Genomic DNA, 16830 nt, shown 5'->3' on the forward strand with positions numbered 1-16830 from the left:
CCCCCTGGGCCCGTGAAGGCCGGTCTAGAGGGGGAGGTTGTGCGCATGGCGGGGTGTCCGATAATACGGAGGGAGCAGTGCCCGTCCTCCTCACCAGTGCAGGCGAGGAGGGGGTCCCAGGAGGAGCCACATCTTTCCGCACGGACGTATCCATCTGCTCCTCCCCTGTCTCCCTCCTACTGGCACGTTCTTGCTTCCCCTTTTTACGGGGACCCACCTGTACCCAGTTTTCTCCTTCCGAGTCGGTCTCTAGAGACCCAGGATTAGGAGCAGGCCCGGCACCGCCTGAGCAACCAGCCGTCTGGGATGCCACAGATTCATCGATGGCCTGCTTCCTCTTGGCCTGCCGTTTTTCCTTGGCGCTGGGCTCCATTTTATCCCCTGAGGTTACTGGCTGAGAGGCACCTGTTTTCGCTTCGGCTGGCCGTACCCTTGAAGCCCAGGTACCTCTCTGCTCTTTCGCCGCAACAGCTTGTTCTCCTCCTTGAGGACGGGACTGCTCTGCTGGTGGAGCACGTGGGGGCACCTCGGGTTGCTCATCTTCTTCGCCTCGGTACCTATGTGGACAAGCATAATAAAGATGACCAGTTTTTTGACAAAAATTGCATTTTTTCTCTCCTGTACATTCTCTCATTGTGTGTTGTTTACTTCCACAGTTCCTGCAGGTGACATCGCAGTTAAAACTGGTATGTCCATAGGTACCGCAGGCCCTGCAGAAGTTTGGCATTCCTGAGAAATAGAGGTCGCCATTCACATTCCCAAGTTTAAAACGAGCAGGTGGTAGCTTCGTTTCTTGGGTGGAGGGGTCCTTTATTAGCGTAACAATAAATTTCCATTTGACGGTCCACACACCGCACTCGTTCATAACTCTCCCCAGCAGCTTAACGTTCTTAAAGTATGCAGCAAGAAACGCTGCCACTTCCTGATCTTTCACGTATGGGGAATACATTTTAATCACTACGAGTTTGGTTACTTCAAAAGCGTGTTCAATTACCTGGACTCCCAAGGCCATGAGTTCACCTTGTTGCCTCTCAGCTTTTCCCATGGCATCACGGAGGATTCCTTCTCCCATAAAGGTTACATCGTACACTCCACGCCTTGGGTAGTCCTGGATCGCCAAAATCTCGTTCTTGTGGACCGCCAACCGCTTTTCCAAAATATCGTGGACAAGGAACTTGAGACCACGAGGACCGCCTCCACCCTCTGCCAAGATAAATCTTGCAGTATTCCGCAACCGGGCGTATACCGGCACCGCATCAGGTCCGCCTGCCATTTGCGTGGCCAGGTCGGTACCGCACAGCTTGCGCTGCGCCCTTTGGGTTCAAGGAGACACACCAAAGGGCTGGGGGGGGATCGCAACTCGTTGCTCAGGACTAAGCCTCTCTCCCAAATAGCAGCACGGGGGTGAAGTCCAGGCGAACCTGGACGATCCCCCGAGGCCGAGAGAGAGGGTACCTGAGCACCTTCTGACTAAAAACCTCCTGTATAAATACACTTGGTCTTAGCCAAAAGGCCGAGAAGCGATAACCCGAGCGGCCCTTGCCTTGCCCGAGCCTGTCCCATACTGCTGTTCACCCCTTGCAGCGATTGATTCAGCCTACTCCTAGGCAATTCCATGGGGCCCTGCAGGCTCACACACATTTACAGCTACTAAGCGGGAGGGAGGTGAATAAAGGCCGGAGAGGAAGCTACACAGGATTTGCTTCTTTTGCTTGCACCACAATGCAGTGCTGAAAGAGGAGGAATCTACATAAAAACGCCTTCCTGGCAACGCCCAAATGCCCTCCTGCCATGCAGATAAACACTGGCAGCGGCAGCAAGTGCATGCCCACAGCCACCCCTTGTTCCTTCACACCTTGTATCAGCTTTAATCCAGTCCAGTGCTGCCTGCTGAGCAGCACTGACCAACACTGCCTGGGCCCAGGCTTTTATCTATCTCTGAGGCCCCATTATGATGTCAGAAAGCTGGCTCTGGAATCCTGAGGGCTCCACTATGACACGTGCAAAGTTCCGTCTGAACTTTATATAAGACGGTGAGGCTCAGTCAGTCACTCAGTGTTGCCTGAGAGGGCAACACTGCAACAGCCGGCCGCCAGGCTGTCTTTTTTTTGCACATTTATTTGCCTCCAGGAGGCCACAAGAGGGAGACAAGGGACTGCAAAATGGAAAATAAGCATCCACCAACTTTACAGACAACTTCTCCTTGCTCCTACAACCTCCATCCTTGCACAGTTTGTTATTCTTCCAGGTAACAAAGTAACAAATCCAAATTGCTGCTCTCTTTGTAGGCAAGCAAGGGTTTGTTGCAACTGCAATTCTTACTTCTTCTTGAAATGTAGGGACGACAGTACATTCCATCACATCCATCTAGTGTACACAGGTAGGTCCATTGTGGCGGGTAGGCGGCTGGCTGCTTTAATGGCTGTTTGCTGTTCCCCTACTCCACTCCACTCCACTATTTGACTGTGGTGCTGCATCAATCAGTGGCTGGCTCAGGTGCAGCTCTTTAACTTACCTAGGAGGGAGGGCGGAGAGAAGACAAGGAAGGTGAATGAGCTGTTCCAATGTGAAATGCCGGAAACACAGAAACACAGAAGACACACACACACACACACACACAACAAGAGGTGGCAATGTATTCATTAATTGCATTTAATAAATGAGCTCATTATCACACATGACTGTACAAATGCATTGTCCAACAGGTGTTGAAATAATGGGATTAAAAGGGGAGATCCCATCAGAAAGACAAAAACAATAGCAAACACAAATAGCACTTTTGGAATCTGATTTTAGTCAACACATAAGGGAAGGGTGCACCGGTCCTGGAAATACTGCAATACCAGGTCAATGCGTGGAGTGGACAGAGCAAGCTCTATTTCCATCTCCCTGTTCTAAAAATCCATTTAATATATGGTCCCCAGATAGGGGACGTATCAGATATTAAACTGATAAGAACAGATACTACACTTGATCTTAGCCAAAAGGCCGAGAAGCGATAACCCGAATGGGCCGGCCGTTGACCGAGCCTGTCCCATACTGCTGTTCACCCCTTGCAGCGATTCAGCCTACTCCTAGGCAATTCCATGGGGCCCTGCAGGCTCACACACATTTACAGCTACTAAGCGGGAGGGAGGTGAATAAAGGCCGGAGAGGAAGCTACACAGGATTTGCTTCTTTTGCTTGCACCACAATGCAGTGCTGAAAGAGGAGGAATCTACATAAAAACGCCTTCCTGGCAACGCCCAAATGCCCTCCTGCCATGCAGATAAACACTGGCAGCGGCAGCAAGTGCATGCCCACAGCCACCCCTTGTTCCTTCACACCTTGTATCAGCTTTAATCCAGTCCAGTGCTGCCTGCTGAGCAGCACTGACCAACACTGCCTGGGCCCAGGCTTTTATCTATCTCTGAGGCCCCATTATGATGTCAGAAAGCTGGCTCTGGAATCCTGAGGGCTCCACTATGACACGTGCAAAGTTCCGTCTGAACTTTATATAAGACGGTGAGGCTCAGTCAGTCACTCAGTGTTGCCTGAGAGGGCAACACTGCAACAGCCGGCCGCCAGGCTGTCTTTTTTTTGCACATTTATTTGCCTCCAGGAGGCCACAAGAGGGAGACAAGGGACTGCAAAATGGAAAATAAGCATCCACCAACTTTACAGACAACTTCTCCTTGCTCCTACAACCTCCATCCTTGCACAGTTTGTTATTCTTCCAGGTAACAAAGTAACAAATCCAAATTGCTGCTCTCTTTGTAGGCAAGCAAGGGTTTGTTGCAACTGCAATTCTTACTTCTTCTTGAAATGTAGGGACGACAGTACATTCCATCACATCCATCTAGTGTACACAGGTAGGTCCATTGTGGCGGGTAGGCGGCTGGCTGCTTTAATGGCTGTTTGCTGTTCCCCTACTCCACTCCACTCCACTATTTGACTGTGGTGCTGCATCAATCAGTGGCTGGCTCAGGTGCAGCTCTTTAACTTACCTAGGAGGGAGGGCGGAGAGAAGACAAGGAAGGTGAATGAGCTGTTCCAATGTGAAATGCCGGAAACACAGAAACACAGAAGACACACACACACACACACACACAACAAGAGGTGGCAATGTATTCATTAATTGCATTTAATAAATGAGCTCATTATCACACATGACTGTACAAATGCATTGTCCAACAGGTGTTGAAATAATGGGATTAAAAGGGGAGATCCCATCAGAAAGACAAAAACAATAGCAAACACAAATAGCACTTTTGGAATCTGATTTTAGTCAACACATAAGGGAAGGGTGCACCGGTCCTGGAAATACTGCAATACCAGGTCAATGCGTGGAGTGGACAGAGCAAGCTCTATTTCCATCTCCCTGTTCTAAAAATCCATTTAATATATGGTCCCCAGATAGGGGACGTATCAGATATTAAACTGATAAGAACAGATACTACACTTGATCTTAGCCAAAAGGCCGAGAAGCGATAACCCGAATGGGCCGGCCGTTGACCGAGCCTGTCCCATACTGCTGTTCACCCCTTGCAGCGATTCAGCCTACTCCTAGGCAATTCCATGGGGCCCTGCAGGCTCACACACATTTACAGCTACTAAGCGGGAGGGAGGTGAATAAAGGCCGGAGAGGAAGCTACACAGGATTTGCTTCTTTTGCTTGCACCACAATGCAGTGCTGAAAGAGGAGGAATCTACATAAAAACGCCTTCCTGGCAACGCCCAAATGCCCTCCTGCCATGCAGATAAACACTGGCAGCGGCAGCAAGTGCATGCCCACAGCCACCCCTTGTTCCTTCACACCTTGTATCAGCTTTAATCCAGTCCAGTGCTGCCTGCTGAGCAGCACTGACCAACACTGCCTGGGCCCAGGCTTTTATCTATCTCTGAGGCCCCATTATGATGTCAGAAAGCTGGCTCTGGAATCCTGAGGGCTCCACTATGACACGTGCAAAGTTCCGTCTGAACTTTATATAAGACGGTGAGGCTCAGTCAGTCACTCAGTGTTGCCTGAGAGGGCAACACTGCAACAGCCGGCCGCCAGGCTGTCTTTTTTTTGCACATTTATTTGCCTCCAGGAGGCCACAAGAGGGAGACAAGGGACTGCAAAATGGAAAATAAGCATCCACCAACTTTACAGACAACTTCTCCTTGCTCCTACAACCTCCATCCTTGCACAGTTTGTTATTCTTCCAGGTAACAAAGTAACAAATCCAAATTGCTGCTCTCTTTGTAGGCAAGCAAGGGTTTGTTGCAACTGCAATTCTTACTTCTTCTTGAAATGTAGGGACGACAGTACATTCCATCACATCCATCTAGTGTACACAGGTAGGTCCATTGTGGCGGGTAGGCGGCTGGCTGCTTTAATGGCTGTTTGCTGTTCCCCTACTCCACTCCACTCCACTATTTGACTGTGGTGCTGCATCAATCAGTGGCTGGCTCAGGTGCAGCTCTTTAACTTACCTAGGAGGGAGGGCGGAGAGAAGACAAGGAAGGTGAATGAGCTGTTCCAATGTGAAATGCCGGAAACACAGAAACACAGAAGACACACACACACACACACACACAACAAGAGGTGGCAATGTATTCATTAATTGCATTTAATAAATGAGCTCATTATCACACATGACTGTACAAATGCATTGTCCAACAGGTGTTGAAATAATGGGATTAAAAGGGGAGATCCCATCAGAAAGACAAAAACAATAGCAAACACAAATAGCACTTTTGGAATCTGATTTTAGTCAACACATAAGGGAAGGGTGCACCGGTCCTGGAAATACTGCAATACCAGGTCAATGCGTGGAGTGGACAGAGCAAGCTCTATTTCCATCTCCCTGTTCTAAAAATCCATTTAATATATGGTCCCCAGATAGGGGACGTATCAGATATTAAACTGATAAGAACAGATTTTTATTGAAAGCCCGAGCCGTGCTTTCTATCACCCAAGTGCATAAAAAGTGCAGAGGTGCCACACAAAAAGTGCACAAGGATGCGGTCTATCGCAGCCCTTCTCTTAAAAGAGAGAGGCCCCGCATAACCATTCCCTGACCCTCCAAACCATAGGCCTAGAGGATCAAGGATCGATGGTCCCCCCTCGCCGAAGCTTAGGGAGACCCAAACACACTCCTAGGCTTCTACCTGGGCTGCCACCCCAGTGTCCACCTAGGAGCCTGCATCCTAGTTGCACCTCCCCTCCGAAGAAGGGAGGCCGGGTTGCAGGGGAAAAAGGAACCAGAAGGCCACACATTTTCCCCCTAGACCTCAGGAGGGTCCCAAAAGGGCACCGCATCCCAAAATCCTTGTGACAAACGTGACAAACACACAGTGAAAAACAAAATTAAATAAGTGGATGTGCGCTGTGATACAGCCTGGACATCCGCCAGGTATATAAAAATTCCTCATCTCCCAGCCAGAAGGCCGGGAGAATAAAGGTGTGTGCTTAAAAGTGTGAAAGAAGAGTGCGTGCAAGTGTGCCTTCACTCAGTGGGATCCCACCCCCAGTGAGTTAGGGCACCCCAGGGTCACCAGCCCTGGGGCACATAGCAACTCGGGCTTTCAAACTACCCGACCTCCTGACCTCGATCCGGCGGTCGCCTGGTCACCTACAAATGGTACCTTTAAACCAAATGCGTACACCAGAGCGATGACCGTTGTGGTTCCCTGCCCTCACCTCGGCGTTCTGTCATCCCCCTACGATGGCCCACGTACCACCGGCAGGGATGATTACTAACCACTGATAAGAACAGATACTACACTTGATCTTAGCCAAAAGGCCGAGAAGCGATAACCCGAATGGGCCGGCCGTTGACCGAGCCTGTCCCATACTGCTGTTCACCCCTTGCAGCGATTCAGCCTACTCCTAGGCAATTCCATGGGGCCCTGCAGGCTCACACACATTTACAGCTACTAAGCGGGAGGGAGGTGAATAAAGGCCGGAGAGGAAGCTACACAGGATTTGCTTCTTTTGCTTGCACCACAATGCAGTGCTGAAAGAGGAGGAATCTACATAAAAACGCCTTCCTGGCAACGCCCAAATGCCCTCCTGCCATGCAGATAAACACTGGCAGCGGCAGCAAGTGCATGCCCACAGCCACCCCTTGTTCCTTCACACCTTGTATCAGCTTTAATCCAGTCCAGTGCTGCCTGCTGAGCAGCACTGACCAACACTGCCTGGGCCCAGGCTTTTATCTATCTCTGAGGCCCCATTATGATGTCAGAAAGCTGGCTCTGGAATCCTGAGGGCTCCACTATGACACGTGCAAAGTTCCGTCTGAACTTTATATAAGACGGTGAGGCTCAGTCAGTCACTCAGTGTTGCCTGAGAGGGCAACACTGCAACAGCCGGCCGCCAGGCTGTCTTTTTTTTGCACATTTATTTGCCTCCAGGAGGCCACAAGAGGGAGACAAGGGACTGCAAAATGGAAAATAAGCATCCACCAACTTTACAGACAACTTCTCCTTGCTCCTACAACCTCCATCCTTGCACAGTTTGTTATTCTTCCAGGTAACAAAGTAACAAATCCAAATTGCTGCTCTCTTTGTAGGCAAGCAAGGGTTTGTTGCAACTGCAATTCTTACTTCTTCTTGAAATGTAGGGACGACAGTACATTCCATCACATCCATCTAGTGTACACAGGTAGGTCCATTGTGGCGGGTAGGCGGCTGGCTGCTTTAATGGCTGTTTGCTGTTCCCCTACTCCACTCCACTCCACTATTTGACTGTGGTGCTGCATCAATCAGTGGCTGGCTCAGGTGCAGCTCTTTAACTTACCTAGGAGGGAGGGCGGAGAGAAGACAAGGAAGGTGAATGAGCTGTTCCAATGTGAAATGCCGGAAACACAGAAACACAGAAGACACACACACACACACACACACAACAAGAGGTGGCAATGTATTCATTAATTGCATTTAATAAATGAGCTCATTATCACACATGACTGTACAAATGCATTGTCCAACAGGTGTTGAAATAATGGGATTAAAAGGGGAGATCCCATCAGAAAGACAAAAACAATAGCAAACACAAATAGCACTTTTGGAATCTGATTTTAGTCAACACATAAGGGAAGGGTGCACCGGTCCTGGAAATACTGCAATACCAGGTCAATGCGTGGAGTGGACAGAGCAAGCTCTATTTCCATCTCCCTGTTCTAAAAATCCATTTAATATATGGTCCCCAGATAGGGGACGTATCAGATATTAAACTGATAAGAACAGATTTTTTTTTTTTTTTTTTTTTTTTTTTTTTTTATCTTTTTTTTTTTTACTCAGATCACAAGTCTCAAAACTTAAAATCACCATCTTTTTCTCTTCACAGATCTCAAGACTCACATCATCATCGTAAAAGGTAAGTATATTTATACATTATTTCCCCCTAAATATCTATTCTACACTCCCATTACAGAATTCCATTTCTTTTGCTTCCATTTTTCTTCTGCTTTCTCTATTCCTAGTTCTTTCTTTTCTTTCCAAAAATAGATAAATAAATAATTTAGGCTTAGACGTATGCAATCATCAACAGTTAAAGCATCCCTTTTAAATAGTAAAATATTCCTGGACCTCCATAGCGCCATTTTAACTGATGCTAAGATCAGCCAAACTATTTGAAACTCATTTTCCCCGATTCCAATTCCATAAAATATCAAGTTAAAATTAAAATAGTTAACTTTACTCACCATGCTCACCAACTTACTTATCTTTTTCCACACTTTTTGTGCAAAATCACAATTCCAGAAAACATGCATTGTGGTTTCATCATCAATACAACCACTTCTAGGACATTGGCTATTCCGATTCAGTCGTCTTTTATATTGGAAATCCTTTGTTGGTAAACAATCCTTTATCATACACCATAATAGATCTTTGTGATCATTAGACAAACAAAGATGGTTAACACATTTCCAAATGTTTTTAACTACCTGGGGAGTAAACCGTTCAATCGGGCTGCAAATGGTTCTACCCTCTAAGACTTTTAATATTTTTTTATGATTAATAAGAACCTCTTTTCCTTCTTCTGCCAGATTGAACTCTCTTATAATTTTCTCTAAGATTAAATAGTTCTCTGGAGGCAACCACCTATATGGTCTCTTTAAATCTATATTGATCCATTTATACTTCCTTATGAAAAAACCAAAATTATATATTACAAAGGCTCTCAACTTTGATTCAGGTCCACATAGGATACTAATACACTGTGATAAATACTTACAAAATAAAAACTGTCTAAGATCAGGGAAACCCTTACCACCATTTCCTTTTGATTTATATAACTCTACTCTCCTTACTCTCTCCATTTTTGAACCCCAAAAGAAGTTAAAACATACCTTAATAATTCTTTTCATCATAATGTTTGAGGGCATAAAAACAGCAGATACATATAAAATCAGAGGCAATAGAACTTGTTTAATCACTAAGATTTTCCCTTCCATTGATAGGCATCTTAGTTTCCAAAAATCCACCTTCTTTTTAACCCTTTCCAAGAGAGATTCCCAATTTTTTATACTTCCACAGTTTTGTGAGAAATGAATACCTAGAATTTTCATATCTACTACACTTAATAATTTACATTCCCTTTCCAACTTAAGATTCCCTATCAATAAAACCCCTGATTTTTCCCAGTTTATTTTAAAACCAGATGCACCATTAAACCATTCAACTACTCGTAATACCCTATTAAACCCTCTCAAACTTCTAACTAAAACCGTAATGTCATCCATATATGCCACAATTTTAACTCGCTCATTTTTATTCCCTGGCATAAAAACACCATCAATAACTTTATCCCTTCTTATTGCACATAAAAGTGGTTCCACGGCACAAATAAAGAGTATTGGCGACAAAGGACACCCTTGCTTCACTCCACAATTCATTTTAACCTTTTCCGATAAAAAGCCATTCACTGAAATTTTACTGAAACAACTAGAATATAAACTCTTAATACACTTAATAAACATATCAGGACAACCAAGCTTTTTTAAAACCTGAAATAAAAACAAATGGGAAATTCTATCATATGCTTTTTCGAAATCTAATGAGATCAATGCCAAATCCTGATCACGATCTTTAAAATCCCATAATACATCTCTAATCAAGAGTAATGAATCTGTAATTTTTCTCCCTGGCACAGCACATGTCTGATCCTCCTCAATTACCGATGAAATTACTTTTTTCAAACGATTAGCAAATAATTTTGCATAAATTTTATAATCCATGTTTAGTAACGTTATAGGCCTCCAATTCTTTATCATTTCTTTATCCCCTTTCTTAAAAAGTAAAACAATTAACCCTTCAGACCATGATATTGGCATTTTAAAAGAGGATAGCACCCTAAAAATGATATCACAAAAATCCACACCCACCAACTTCCAAAAGACCCTATAGAACTCTATCGGTAAACCATCCAAACCAGGTGTTTTCCCATTTGAAAAGCTATTAACTGTATTATAAATTTCATTTTCAGTAAAATCTTCAGATAAAAGACCTATTTCTTCTTTATTAAAATTTTTATCTAGTTGACTGATAAAGTGGTCCCTTAAAGAGCCATCACTCTTTTTTTCAGAAAATAAGTTATCATAAAACTCATGTGCCTTTTTCAATTTACCTTCCAAAACCACCTCTCCCTCCAACTTGTCAATATAATCTCTCTTATTGATGATTTTTTTAAAGAAGAACTTTGAGCATTTTTCATCACATTCCAAAATTTTTACTCTCGAATTAAATATGATTTCCCTTCCTTTTTCATACAAACTTCTATTAATTTGGCTTTTAATGCCTTCAATCTCATCATCCATCATTACACCACTCTTTTTCAAGACATAAAAACACTGGAGTTTCGTATTTAGAGATTCATATAATTCCACTCTCTCTCTCGCCTTTCTTTTACTAATACGAATGAAAAATGTTTTGATCTGAGATTTTACGAACTCCCACCATTCAAAAACATCCCTAAAACTGCTTTTCCTACACTGCAACTTTTTATAGAATGAACCAAATTCCGATTTTACGTTCTCATCTTCTAATAGTTTTGTATTCAATTTCCAATGTGAAGATTTTTTACTTTCCATTCTCTCACATTCTAACGTACATTTGATCAATCTATGATCGGAAAAACAGTTAAAATCAGTTTTAAAAGATGACCCTTTAAAATGCTCTGATACAAAAAAATAGTCTATTCTAGACCTAGAGTTTTTCCTACTCCATGTAAATTCATCTTCTTTCTTTTTGCCACATATTTCCCACATATCTTTTAAATTACTTGATGAGAGAATTCCTTTTAGGCATGATACTGAACCATCTTTCTTATTTTCCAGATGGCAGTTAAAGTCTCCTCCAATTATAATAGGGTCCGAACCTGTAAGGAACAACTGCAGAATTTCAAAGAGCTGGATTCTCTTACTCTTCTCTGTGTATCCATACACACAGAAACATTTGATTTTTTTATTAGTCTTCTTCACTTCTATCATCATTATCCTCCCCGGATAAATCTCTTGAATTTTCTCCACTTTCCACTCCTTACTACATAAAAAACCTACTCCATCGCTCTTTTGCTCATTACCTCCTGAAAAAAAGGCTTTTCCTTTCCAATATTTTTTATAGAACTCATAACACATACTTTTCTCTATATTACATTCTTGTAAAAAAATGAAATCATAAGCTTCATTATTAAAAAAGTCATATAAAGCAACTCTCTTTTTTGAATTTTTTAACCCCTGAACATTCAGGGAAGCTATACTGATCATCTTTTAATGACAATTCCAGGGCTATCTCCCCCGCCCTCATCAGTGGTAGAAGGATACTCGTTTATCCTCAAAGCCTCCGAACTAACAGAGCTTAAGGGTGACACGACTTCCAAAATTTCTATCACTCTTCTTTTTTCACCACTAATATTTCCACGTTTCGCCTCTGCTTCATCATCTAAAGATCTTTTCAAATTACCTAATGTCGTTTCCATTACCTCTTCAGTAAGGCCCTCCTCTTCCACAGGACTATCTGAAGGGGTTTCCCTCACTACAGTGATACCTTCTGTTTGTCCAGATCCCCCAGCTTCAGATCCCTGGGTTACCACTACTGCAGGTATTTTTTCCACTTTTTCTTTTACTTTTTTCTTTTCCTCTTTTTCCTTCCTAGTTTCTTTTTTCTCTTGCCTCTTTTCTTTTCCCTCTCGTCTCTTCTCCTTTCTCTCCTTCTCCTTCCTCTCTTTCTCCGTACACTCTCTTTCCTCCTCCTGAACCTCCTCCTGAACCTCCTCCTGAACCTCCTCCTGAACCTCCTCCATTACCTCTTCAACTTGCTGTGGTTCAGGTATTTCTTCCATACGTTTTGGACAATCTGCCTCTTGATGAATACTCATCGGGCAGTCCATACAGCGTTTACAGTTATCATCACTGTGGCCGTATTTCTTGCAACTTCTGCAATAGGGAGGCATCCCTGAAAAAAATAAATATCCTCTACTACGATTTATAAACACCACAGGCGGGGGCCTACAGACTCCTCCTTCTTCCTGTGGATCTTTTTTAAACGTAGCATAATATACTCGCTTTCCATTCCACACTCCGAAATCCGTCATCCCATGTTGCTTTAGGGAGAGTTTTTCACAAAAATTCCAGAGGTATGATTCCACCTCTTGGTCCGTTATAAATGGACTATACATTTGTATGGTTAACAATTTTGCCTGAAATTGAAACAATGGGGCAATTTTTATCCCCTTAAAAACATCTCGCCCCTTATTAGCTTCATAAAGGGTGTATGCCTTTTCGCATAATGCATTTGTTTCCAAAGTCACATCATAAATTCCCCTAGAGAAGAAGGTTTGTATACAAAAGAAGTTCTTCTTCTCCAATTCCATAACCGGTATTAGTATTTTGTCATAAAGGTACCTTAGATTTTTTTCTTGTCGGACTTCTGGGGACACGAAGAACCGAATAGTATCCTTTAAGCCATACTTATCATCAAAGAAGTCAGGCCGATTATCCTGAAATCCTCGCCATTCTCCTGGTGTTCTCCTTCCATAAGCCATATTCCAACGAATTTTTTCTTCCTCCACAGCACGAAAAAAAGCCCTTGAAAAGAGCTCGATCGCCTCCTGATTCCAATGGAAAACACGAAATCCACACGTCCAGCGAAAGAATCCCTCCACGAATAGGTTCCAGATCCTCCAAAGAAAAAGGCACACCAGCTTTCAGCCACCCCTCAATAGCAGCAGTTCGGTCCGAAAACCGAAAAGGCCGAGCAGGTAGGTTTCCACCAGTGCACCTTGCCCTCTGACTTCAACCCACTACAGATCGAAGCCAAAAGGCCGAGAAGCGATAACCCGAATGGGCCGGCCGTTGACCGAGCCTGTCCCATACTGCTGTTCACCCCTTGCAGCGATTCAGCCTACTCCTAGGCAATTCCATGGGGCCCTGCAGGCTCACACACATTTACAGCTACTAAGCGGGAGGGAGGTGAATAAAGGCCGGAGAGGAAGCTACACAGGATTTGCTTCTTTTGCTTGCACCACAATGCAGTGCTGAAAGAGGAGGAATCTACATAAAAACGCCTTCCTGGCAACGCCCAAATGCCCTCCTGCCATGCAGATAAACACTGGCAGCGGCAGCAAGTGCATGCCCACAGCCACCCCTTGTTCCTTCACACCTTGTATCAGCTTTAATCCAGTCCAGTGCTGCCTGCTGAGCAGCACTGACCAACACTGCCTGGGCCCAGGCTTTTATCTATCTCTGAGGCCCCATTATGATGTCAGAAAGCTGGCTCTGGAATCCTGAGGGCTCCACTATGACACGTGCAAAGTTCCGTCTGAACTTTATATAAGACGGTGAGGCTCAGTCAGTCACTCAGTGTTGCCTGAGAGGGCAACACTGCAACAGCCGGCCGCCAGGCTGTCTTTTTTTTGCACATTTATTTGCCTCCAGGAGGCCACAAGAGGGAGACAAGGGACTGCAAAATGGAAAATAAGCATCCACCAACTTTACAGACAACTTCTCCTTGCTCCTACAACCTCCATCCTTGCACAGTTTGTTATTCTTCCAGGTAACAAAGTAACAAATCCAAATTGCTGCTCTCTTTGTAGGCAAGCAAGGGTTTGTTGCAACTGCAATTCTTACTTCTTCTTGAAATGTAGGGACGACAGTACATTCCATCACATCCATCTAGTGTACACAGGTAGGTCCATTGTGGCGGGTAGGCGGCTGGCTGCTTTAATGGCTGTTTGCTGTTCCCCTACTCCACTCCACTCCACTATTTGACTGTGGTGCTGCATCAATCAGTGGCTGGCTCAGGTGCAGCTCTTTAACTTACCTAGGAGGGAGGGCGGAGAGAAGACAAGGAAGGTGAATGAGCTGTTCCAATGTGAAATGCCGGAAACACAGAAACACAGAAGACACACACACACACACACACACAACAAGAGGTGGCAATGTATTCATTAATTGCATTTAATAAATGAGCTCATTATCACACATGACTGTACAAATGCATTGTCCAACAGGTGTTGAAATAATGGGATTAAAAGGGGAGATCCCATCAGAAAGACAAAAACAATAGCAAACACAAATAGCACTTTTGGAATCTGATTTTAGTCAACACATAAGGGAAGGGTGCACCGGTCCTGGAAATACTGCAATACCAGGTCAATGCGTGGAGTGGACAGAGCAAGCTCTATTTCCATCTCCCTGTTCTAAAAATCCATTTAATATATGGTCCCCAGATAGGGGACGTATCAGATATTAAACTGATAAGAACAGATACTACACTTGATCTTAGCCAAAAGGCCGAGAAGCGATAACCCGAATGGGCCGGCCGTTGACCGAGCCTGTCCCATACTGCTGTTCACCCCTTGCAGCGATTCAGCCTACTCCTAGGCAATTCCATGGGGCCCTGCAGGCTCACACACATTTACAGCTACTAAGCGGGAGGGAGGTGAATAAAGGCCGGAGAGGAAGCTACACAGGATTTGCTTCTTTTGCTTGCACCACAATGCAGTGCTGAAAGAGGAGGAATCTACATAAAAACGCCTTCCTGGCAACGCCCAAATGCCCTCCTGCCATGCAGATAAACACTGGCAGCGGCAGCAAGTGCATGCCCACAGCCACCCCTTGTTCCTTCACACCTTGTATCAGCTTTAATCCAGTCCAGTGCTGCCTGCTGAGCAGCACTGACCAACACTGCCTGGGCCCAGGCTTTTATCTATCTCTGAGGCCCCATTATGATGTCAGAAAGCTGGCTCTGGAATCCTGAGGGCTCCACTATGACACGTGCAAAGTTCCGTCTGAACTTTATATAAGACGGTGAGGCTCAGTCAGTCACTCAGTGTTGCCTGAGAGGGCAACACTGCAACAGCCGGCCGCCAGGCTGTCTTTTTTTTGCACATTTATTTGCCTCCAGGAGGCCACAAGAGGGAGACAAGGGACTGCAAAATGGAAAATAAGCATCCACCAACTTTACAGACAACTTCTCCTTGCTCCTACAACCTCCATCCTTGCACAGTTTGTTATTCTTCCAGGTAACAAAGTAACAAATCCAAATTGCTGCTCTCTTTGTAGGCAAGCAAGGGTTTGTTGCAACTGCAATTCTTACTTCTTCTTGAAATGTAGGGACGACAGTACATTCCATCACATCCATCTAGTGTACACAGGTAGGTCCATTGTGGCGGGTAGGCGGCTGGCTGCTTTAATGGCTGTTTGCTGTTCCCCTACTCCACTCCACTCCACTATTTGACTGTGGTGCTGCATCAATCAGTGGCTGGCTCAGGTGCAGCTCTTTAACTTACCTAGGAGGGAGGGCGGAGAGAAGACAAGGAAGGTGAATGAGCTGTTCCAATGTGAAATGCCGGAAACACAGAAACACAGAAGACACACACACACACACACACACAACAAGAGGTGGCAATGTATTCATTAATTGCATTTAATAAATGAGCTCATTATCACACATGACTGTACAAATGCATTGTCCAACAGGTGTTGAAATAATGGGATTAAAAGGGGAGATCCCATCAGAAAGACAAAAACAATAGCAAACACAAATAGCACTTTTGGAATCTGATTTTAGTCAACACATAAGGGAAGGGTGCACCGGTCCTGGAAATACTGCAATACCAGGTCAATGCGTGGAGTGGACAGAGCAAGCTCTATTTCCATCTCCCTGTTCTAAAAATCCATTTAATATATGGTCCCCAGATAGGGGACGTATCAGATATTAAACTGATAAGAACAGATACTACACTTGATCTTAGCCAAAAGGCCGAGAAGCGATAACCCGAATGGGCCGGCCGTTGACCGAGCCTGTCCCATACTGCTGTTCACCCCTTGCAGCGATTCAGCCTACTCCTAGGCAATTCCATGGGGCCCTGCAGGCTCACACACATTTACAGCTACTAAGCGGGAGGGAGGTGAATAAAGGCCGGAGAGGAAGCTACACAGGATTTGCTTCTTTTGCTTGCACCACAATGCAGTGCTGAAAGAGGAGGAATCTACATAAAAACGCCTTCCTGGCAACGCCCAAATGCCCTCCTGCCATGCAGATAAACACTGGCAGCGGCAGCAAGTGCATGCCCACAGCCACCCCTTGTTCCTTCACACCTTGTATCAGCTTTAATCCAGTCCAGTGCTGCCTGCTGAGCAGCACTGACCAACACTGCCTGGGCCCAGGCTTTTATCTATCTCTGAGGCCCCATTATGATGTCAGAAAGCTGGCTCTGGAATCCTGAGGGCTCCACTATGACACGTGCAAAGTTCCGTCTGAACTTTATATAAGACGGTGAGGCTCAGTCAGTCACTCAGTGTTGCCTGAGAGGGCAACACTGCAACAGCCGGCCGCCAGGCTGTCTTTTTTTTGCAC

At 44.9% G+C, this 16830-nt stretch overlaps 5 non-coding genes and 2 pseudogenes across 5 annotated transcripts; all 7 read right to left on the minus strand.

Annotated features, from left to right (window-relative positions):
• Nucleotides 1-2809: 2809 nt before the first annotated feature.
• LOC142690508 (U2 spliceosomal RNA) lies at nucleotides 2810-3000 on the minus strand. The gene has a single exon (XR_012859275.1). It is a non-coding gene; the product is annotated as a U2 spliceosomal RNA (small nuclear RNA).
• A 1280-nt stretch (nucleotides 3001-4280) lies between these two features.
• On the minus strand, nucleotides 4281-4471 carry LOC142690509 (U2 spliceosomal RNA). The gene has a single exon (XR_012859276.1). It is a non-coding gene; the product is annotated as a U2 spliceosomal RNA (small nuclear RNA).
• A 1280-nt stretch (nucleotides 4472-5751) lies between these two features.
• On the minus strand, nucleotides 5752-5932 carry LOC142690569 (U2 spliceosomal RNA; annotated as a pseudogene).
• Nucleotides 5933-6603: 671 nt separating this feature from the next.
• Nucleotides 6604-6782, minus strand: LOC142690656 (U2 spliceosomal RNA; annotated as a pseudogene).
• Nucleotides 6783-8062: 1280 nt separating this feature from the next.
• Nucleotides 8063-8249, minus strand: LOC142690645 (U2 spliceosomal RNA). Its single transcript, XR_012859368.1, has one exon. It is a non-coding gene; the product is annotated as a U2 spliceosomal RNA (small nuclear RNA).
• Nucleotides 8250-14583: 6334 nt separating this feature from the next.
• On the minus strand, nucleotides 14584-14774 carry LOC142690511 (U2 spliceosomal RNA). Its single transcript, XR_012859277.1, has one exon. It is a non-coding gene; the product is annotated as a U2 spliceosomal RNA (small nuclear RNA).
• Nucleotides 14775-16054: 1280 nt separating this feature from the next.
• LOC142690513 (U2 spliceosomal RNA) lies at nucleotides 16055-16245 on the minus strand. The gene has a single exon (XR_012859279.1). It is a non-coding gene; the product is annotated as a U2 spliceosomal RNA (small nuclear RNA).
• Nucleotides 16246-16830: the final 585 nt, after the last annotated feature.

This window comes from Rhinoderma darwinii (assembly GCF_050947455.1).
Source record: "Rhinoderma darwinii isolate aRhiDar2 chromosome 5 unlocalized genomic scaffold, aRhiDar2.hap1 SUPER_5_unloc_34, whole genome shotgun sequence".
NCBI lineage: Eukaryota > Metazoa > Chordata > Amphibia > Anura > Rhinodermatidae > Rhinoderma > Rhinoderma darwinii.